This window comes from Gastrolobium bilobum, unplaced genomic scaffold, assembly GCF_033153095.1.
Source record: "Gastrolobium bilobum isolate Gb01-03AN ecotype WA unplaced genomic scaffold, APGP_CSIRO_Gbil_v1 utg434, whole genome shotgun sequence".
NCBI classification, from domain to species: Eukaryota; Viridiplantae; Streptophyta; class Magnoliopsida; order Fabales; family Fabaceae; genus Gastrolobium; species Gastrolobium bilobum.
This window is the reverse complement of record NW_026898888.1, coordinates 56254-64526: the sequence shown is the minus strand read 5'-3', so window position 1 is coordinate 64526 and position 8273 is coordinate 56254. Positions and strand designations below refer to the sequence as shown.

The 8273-nt window shown below is 40.6% G+C and overlaps 1 long non-coding RNA gene across 1 annotated transcript; it reads left to right on the top strand.

Annotated features, from left to right (window-relative positions):
* The first annotated feature begins 4815 nt into the window (after window positions 1-4815).
* LOC133285093 (uncharacterized) lies at window positions 4816-7963 on the top strand. Its single transcript, XR_009747967.1, has 4 exons — window positions 4816-5368; window positions 5454-5527; window positions 7143-7227; window positions 7711-7963. It is a non-coding gene; the product is annotated as an uncharacterized LOC133285093 (long non-coding RNA).
* The last annotated feature ends 310 nt before the right edge of the window (window positions 7964-8273 follow it).

The window sequence follows — 8273 nt, the reverse complement described above, 5'->3', positions numbered from 1 at the left end:
CGGAGGCATCTGTCCATGAAGGACTAGTGAGGCAGCCAATTATTGAGGTTGATAGATCAGCTATACCACCCAGGTTTGACCGGGATACTAGAGAGCGTATGCTGAATGGATCCCATTGCAGCATTGGAGTGGCTCCAAGAGATGGAGCGTATTTTTCAGGTTATGGAATGCGATGCCAACATGAAGCTCCTATATGCGGTGTACATGTTACAGGGGGATGCTGCTGACTGGTGGAGTAATGTTAGAAACCCACTTGAGTGCCAAGGTTATGCTATTACTTGGCCATTATTTGAGAGGCATTTTCTGCAAAAGTACTTCCCTGAAGAAGCCAGGGAAAGGAAGAAGAGTGAGTTTGAAGACCTCCGGCAGGGAGGCATGACTGTGGATGAATATCTCAGCAAGTTCAACCGCTTGGCAAAATATTCTTGTTATGGTAGAACTCCCCTCACTCCAGAAGACAAGGCCTTTCGATTCAGGAAGGGTCTGAATGATATGATAGCAGACAAACTGGCGGGTCATTGCACCAGAAATTTTGTGGAGTTGATCAAGCAGTGCCAGAATATTCAGGAGCACTATCGTACCAGGGGAAAGGAAGCAGCAGGAAAGAGCTTCAGTGGGAGGACTACGCCCTGGAAGGGTAAGGGCAAGGGTTTGCAAGCACAGCAGAACACCAAGTTTAAGAAGACTCCCTTTGTGAAGAATGGAAGCGGAATGTTTAGTGCAGGGAAGATTCCCACTTGTGCCAAGTGTGGGAAGATGCATACAGGTGTTTGTCGACTGGGGCAGAATGTTTGCTTCAGTTGTGGTCAGGCAGGTCATTATTCCAGAGAGTGCCCCAAGAAGACGGGGCAAGTTGCAGCCATTCAGGCGATCCCTATTCAGTCTGTGCCTACTCAGAGAGCCATAGAGGAGCCTATGGCGCCCACTAGTGCCAGGGTATATGCAGTGACACAGCAGGAGGCAGAGAGGTCTCCAAACCTTATCAGAGGTACTATTCTTATCAGAGGATATGCTTTTGATGCCATGTTTGATTCTGGAGCTACCCACTCCTTCATATCGGAATTTGTTGCTAATGGGGTACATTTACCCATTTGTGAGTTCACGCCTCCCATGGTAGTGAAGACTGCCACCGGAGACATTGTTTCTACTTCCTTGAAGTGCAAAGAAGTCAGATTCATATATGAGCAAGAAGAGTATATGGTGGATTTGATAGTGCTTGAGGGCATGAATCTACACATTATCTTAGGTATGGATTGGCTGGTCCGATATGGTGTGATGCTAGATTGTTGTAGCAGAAGGGTTTTCTTTGCTGCAAAAGGAGAAAAACCGGACAGTTTGTACTTGACGGCACAAAAATTAAATAAGGCTCTAAATGAGGGAGATGCAGGATACATTATCCTGGGAGGACTCGTAGGAGACTCCAAAGAACCTACTGCTAATATTCCGGTTGTATGCGAGTTTGAAGATGTATTTCCGGAAGAAATTCCTCATTTTCCACCTGAGAGGGAGATTGAATTCTCAATTGACTTAGTACCTGGTGTGGGGCCTATCTCATTGGCTCCATACCGGATGTCACCAGTGGAGCTAGCTGAGCTGAAGAAGCAGTTAGAAGAATTATCCCGCAAGAACTTTATCAGACCGAGTGTATCTCCTTGGGGTGCACCAGTCATCTTCGTGAAAAAGAAGGATGGGACTATGAGGTTGTGCACTGATTATCGACAGTTAAACAAGGTAACAGTAAAGAACAAGTATCCTCTACCACGCATTGATGATCTGTTGGATCAGCTCAGGGGTGCTTCAGTGTTCTCAAAGATTGATCTTCGTTCCGGATATCACCAGATTCGGGTAAAAGCAGAGGATATTCCGAAGACGGCTTTCCGATCTAGATATGGGCACTATGAGTATCTAGTGATCCCATTTGGGCTTACTAATGCCCCGGCCGTGTTCATGAGTTATATGAACCGAATTTTCAAACCACATTTAGATCAGTTTGTTGTGGTATTCATTGATGATATTCTGATCTACTCCAAAAGTTAAGGAAGAACATGCAGAGCATTTGAAGATAGTTCTACAGATTTTAAGGGAGCATCAGTTATATGCCAAACCATCCAAGTGTGAGTTTTGGTTACATGAGATCCAGTTTCTTGGACACGTCATATCATCTACAGGAGTGGCTGTTGATCCGAGTAAAATTGAAGCTGTGCTGGATTGGGAGAGACCCAAGAGTGTTACTGAGATCCGAAGTTTTCTGGGTTTAGCAGGATACTACAGGCGGTTTATTAATGGATTCTCCAGAATTGCCTTGCCATTGACTAGGTTGACCCGAAAAGGGGTGCCATTTGCATGGACCCTTGGGTGTGATGTGAGTTTTCAAGAATTGAAAGATAAGTTGACTACCGCACCGGTTCTGATTCTTCCTGATCCGGAGAAGAGATTTGAGATCTATTGTGATGCATCCAAGTATGGATTAGGGTGTGTGTTGATGCAGGAGCGAAAGGTAGTGGCCTATGCTTCTAGACAGTTGAGACCACATGAAGAGAATTACCCTACTCATGATCTTGAGTTAGCGGCCGTGGTTTTTGCATTGAAAATATGGAGACACTTCTTGTATGGTGCTACCTTCACAGTTTTTAGTGATCACAAAAGCTTGAAGTATCTATTCGATCAAAAGGAGCTTAATATGAGACAAAGGAGATGGATGGAATTCCTGAAGGATTATGAGTTTGACCTTCAGTATCACCCTGGAAAGGCGAATGTAGTGGCTGATGCCTTGAGCAGAAAGACCACGGGTGTGGCTAGCATGATGATTGCAGAGTATGATTTGATTGAGGAGTTCAGGGATTTGCGAATTTCTGTGACACCATTTGAGACTTCATATTTCATGACTACGGTCGAAGTCCGAAATTCGTTAATGGAAAAAGTTAAAGCGGCCCAAGTGCTTGATGAAGGGATCCAAATGATGAAAGAGCAAGATTTTGTGTTCACCGATGCTTCTCATGTGAAATACTACAAAGATCGGTTAATTGTCCCGAAGGGACCAATGGTAGAAGAAGTGTTAACAGAGGGTTATATGGGTAAGTACACCATCCACCCAGGTGCAACTAAGATGTACCAAGATTTGAAACAGAATTTTTGGTGGTCTGGGATGAAGAAAGACATAGCCCAGTTTGTGAATAAGTGCCTTATTTGTCAGAAGGTAAAAATTGAGCATCAGAAGCCTTCTGGTTTGCTACAACCATTAGATATTCCGGAGTGGAAGTGGATGAGTATATCCATGGACTTTGTTGTTGGATTACCAAGAAGCCAGGCTGGATTTGATTCCATATGGGTTGTGGTTGATAGGTTGACTAAATCCGCCCATTTCATTCCAGTCAAGACGACCTTCTCCACAGAGCAGCTAGCCAAACTATATGTTAGAGAGATTGTGAAGCTTCATGGCATTCCCGAAAGCATAGTTAGCGATCGGGATCCGAAGTTTACTTCACGCTTTTGGGAAGCGTTACATGAGGCCTTTGGTACTCAATTGAGATTGAGTACTGCTTATCACCCGCAGACAGATGGTCAGACAGAGAGGACCATTCAGACACTGGAGGACATGCTGAGAGCGTGTGTGCTTGAGCAGGGTAATACTTGGGACAAGTACCTGCCACTGGTTGAGTTCTCCTACAACAACAGTTATCATGCCAGTCTGGGCATGGCTCCTTATGAGGCCTTGTATGGCCGTAGGTGTAGAGCACCTACTTGTTGGACGGAGATCGGAGAAAGACAGTTATTGGGGCCAGACTTGGTCCAAGAGACTACGAAGCAGATTGAGATGATCAGAGATAGGCTGAAGAAAGCCCAGAGCCGTCAGAAGAGTTACTATGATGCCAAGCACAGACCCCTTGAGTTTTCTGAAGGGGATCATGTATTCATCCGACTATCACCTACTACAGGTGTTGGGCGTGCCTTGGGAGTGAGGAAGTTGAGTCCACGGTTCATTGGGCCCTACCAGATAATAAAGAGGGTCGGACCGGTGGCGTATCAACTTGCTCTACCTCCCAACTTGGCGAATTTACATGACGTTTTCCATGTGAGTCAACTCCGCAGATATATATCTGATGATTCACACATTGTACAGTATGATGACATAGAGGTTAAGAAGGACCTGAAGTTCGTTGTTGGACCTTCTAAGGTTCTTGCTCGAGATGAGAAACAGCTTCGAAATAGAGTTATTCCCATGATCAAGATCCAATGGGAAGGATTGACACAAGAGGATGCCACATGGGAGCGGGAGGATGATATTCTCCGGCAATATCCCGATTTTGATATCAGGTATGATCTGATTTTGAGGACAAAATCTTTTAAAAGGTGTGGTGAATATAATAACCCTAATTATATGACTTTTAAATTAGAGGGTTATAATGAGGACCTTATAGTCATAAATGGAATGAGCATAAAATTATAAGAATTTTGATACCCATATTGAGGTATTATGCACAGATGAATTTTTATCTGTTAAATTTGACTGCTGACGTAATAACAGTTAGTAGAATAGCTCCAAGTTAGCAAATTATAGTTAGAGAGCTAATCTAATGATATAAACATCATGAATGAGGTTAGGATATGATTTGGTGAAGATTGATACCCATATTGGGGTATTTTTGAAAAGTCACTTCTGCCGGGTATTTTGTACTGCTGTAGCAGCATCCGGTAGAATCCCGGAACAGGAAAAAGATAAGAAAATAGAAATAAAGACCAATATATGCCTAACAAGTCATAATTAGACCAAAAATGTTAAAGTTAAGAAGATTATGAAATCCGGGTACAGTTAAGAACACCGGTAAAGACTACAGTGCAATTAAACAACTGTTAGTGGATCTGTGATCTACTAATCAAATTTTTAAGTTATGAACATGATAATTAGACAAAATTAATGTTAAGTACTTAAAGTTAGAGTCTTGAGAGTTTTCGGGTAAAAATTTGACGACGGATCAGTTAAAAATTACACCGGGTCTCACTAAAGGACGAATATCACTTAAGTGACATGGCACCCCTCATTAGGGCACCCTCCTCTCCTTCCCTTCCATTTCTGATCAGCAGCCCCTTCACCTCCTTCTCTCTCTAAGTTTCAAATTTTGAAAACTCTCTCACTTCTCTCTAAGATTTCTTCACCTAAATCTCTCTAAACCACCAAACTTCCTTCACAAAGATTGTTCCCCTCACTCTCCTCTTCACAACCATACCATTTTCATGGTGTGAATCAAAAATTTCGTGTCCCTTATCATCCCAAACAGCCATGGTTTTGTGGAGAGCAAAGGCTATGGAGTTGTGTTCTTGAGCTCTCTTGAAGAATCACACTTGCTTGCTTGTTTCCTTTGATTTTTGGGTAAGTGTTCTTAAATTTTTTTCATGAAAAATATCATCTTTTCTTCTTATGTTCTTGAGCCTAACTCATGAGCATGTTCATGAAGGTGTGTGCTTGCCTAAAGGTGTGTTCTTGGTGGAAAAAGGTGGAGACTTGAGCTAAAGGAGAAACCTTGAAGATGTAAGCTCCCACTTGGGAAATATGAACCAAAAAGCCTCCCTTTTTCTTGTTGAGTGCCTTGGTTTTGATATGTTCATGAGGAGAATGTTGTTTAAAATTTCGTAATGTCATGGTTTGATGATGATTCTTAAGTGTGTGTGTGTTTGGAACCATGGAATGATGGATTGGATGACTAAAGGTGCCACCTTTGGACCTTTGAGTGATGTTCATGTAAAAAGATGACTATGAACTCAAAAATGGACCATGAACATTTCAGCCATATCATGTAAGGATAGGGTTTGATGACAAAAAAATGTGATTAAGTTGTTAAGTGTGGAAAAATGATTAGAAAGATTAACTAGGTGGGTTAACTCTAAGTAAAACTCACTAATCATGATTAATAATGGCTAAAAATCCTAATTAATATAGCTAATCAAATCTGCCCCATAAAGTACATAAGGGTTTAGTTGTGTTAAAATTAAGGAGATGATGAATTAGGTGATTAATTAAGGGTAGAGCCGTAGAGATTAATTAACAAAAGTAATCAAGGATTTAACTCTAAAATTGGACTAAAGTAAGGTTTAGGTACACTAATTAAATAATTAGTAAAATTTAAGTATCATGACATAATGGGACTAAGGATATTTCATAATGTGACTTAATAATAGAAAAATCCAAGAATTAATGTGAATTAGGATTTATAATCAAAAGTAATTAAGGTTTGTTAAGTAAACACATTTAAGGCTAAGTAACCAGTTTTTAGGCAAAATTGGGGAGAGCATATCTTCCTCCACAGAGGTCATATAGGGATGTGCCTTATATCAAATTGAAGATTGAGATGTTATCTACGTGGTGTCAAAATTTGGTATCAATTGAAGATATATTCCATTCTGTATGTTCGTTTGAGTGAGGACTGCACAGGGAGGCATGTGCAGGGGCGCTGTACATGGCTGACACTTCCATGAATTTTTTCTCCCTCAATTATTACTCAAATTAGGCTCATAATATGTCTAATTAAAGATAAAGGTGTCTAAGGTGTCTAGTTGTCTACATAAAAATTTTAGAGCAATTGATTTAGTAGAATTTCCATAATCGCAGAAATGGTAAAGGATGTTTAGGGCCCTGTTCGGAGTTGGCAAACAGCTTTGTTTGTCCAACTTCAAATGGTGATAACCGGAGCTAGGAAACTTCAAATGAGGCATATGATACCTTTTTGGAAAGGTAATTGAGTCTAGATTAACATACTAAAAGATGAGAATTTTATAACAAGTGAGTCACGCCCAGTAACTAGAAAACAGAAGCATGTACAGTTATGGAAAAACCGTAAAAGTGATATTTAAGCTAAGTGGGCTTAGGGGAACCCTTAGTAACTTATAATAATCATAAATATGACTTGGATGAGTTGAAAATAATCTAAGTGAGCCTTGCATGTGATTCTAAGCTATGTAAGTAATTGAAGATTAAAGTGGCTTGTAATAATGCACTAAAATATGTAATAAGTAATAATTGGTCTAGGCTTGTAATGGGCATATTATTGGCATATGAGTATGAAAAGTGGAATCATTAAATGATTAAGTCGTGGATATGACTTGATTAATTAATATGTAATTAATGATGTGAATGGTTCCTACTCTAGGTGTGCCTAGAGAACCGTGCACTTGAGGATTTTGTTGGAGCATACGTATTATATTGGAGTGTGGGCTTGTGCTAAGCTCCCTAAGGTAAGCTCCTAGTTCTAGTTGACTCCTCTCTCTTGTGGCCCCACCATGATGGTGGACATTATTGTTATATTGTATGAAAGTATATGGTATGATGTATATGTGCATTCATTCACATTCATATAGATGTTATATGATCTTGATGTTATGATGATGCACTGATGATATATGTTATGAGGATCCTGGCCAGTGATCATGGTATGTAGGCTGCCTATGACTTGACTCTGGGAGCTATTTCATACTGAGGTTGTGTTGACTGTCTATGGCTTGACCCTGGAAGTCACACATGTGTAACCGTCTATGGCTTTGACCCTGGGGTTACACAAAGATGATATGATGATGCTATGTTTATGCTGTATGTCTGTATTATATGCTTTATATCTGACTTGTTATGCAGGAAGTGGGCTCAGGGGTTAGAGGATCCTCTATGAACCTTGAGCTTACTGAGATGTTGTTATCTTACCCCGTTTGGGGACATCATTTCAGGTACCCAGAGTAGTGGTGATGCTTCTAGGGGCAAGGCCCCCGCATTGGAGTAGTTGATGATGCAGCTGATGATTTTATATTATGTTTAGATTTGATGTTGGCATGTAGACTTGTTAACATGCTTAATTATTTTATGGAGATTATTGTATGTATTTATTTAGGCTCATGATAGTATTCTTAGAGCCATGGATTATTTACTGATACTTTTATACTTCGAATTAATATAGACTTGATGCATGTATTCAGTTAATTTGGGCATGGAGCCTTATTAGTTGTATTGACCCATTAAGGGGATTGCAGTCCGTGTGGGACTTGCAAGCTATCTGTTTAAATTGTTGTATTAATTAGGTTATCTGTATGTGTGGAATCATGTTTCTAGTTATCCGAAATACAGCCGTTATGCTGTCCGTGAGACTCCGTCAGGAATGACACTTGATGTCATATCTTGATGGTCAATGGCCACTAATACTGGCTCATGGGATTAATTAGTAGATGTATATTCAGATTTACGCTTTTGCAGTATCTGACGTGAACGTTTTTAGAAATGTTTTTATGAAATGTTT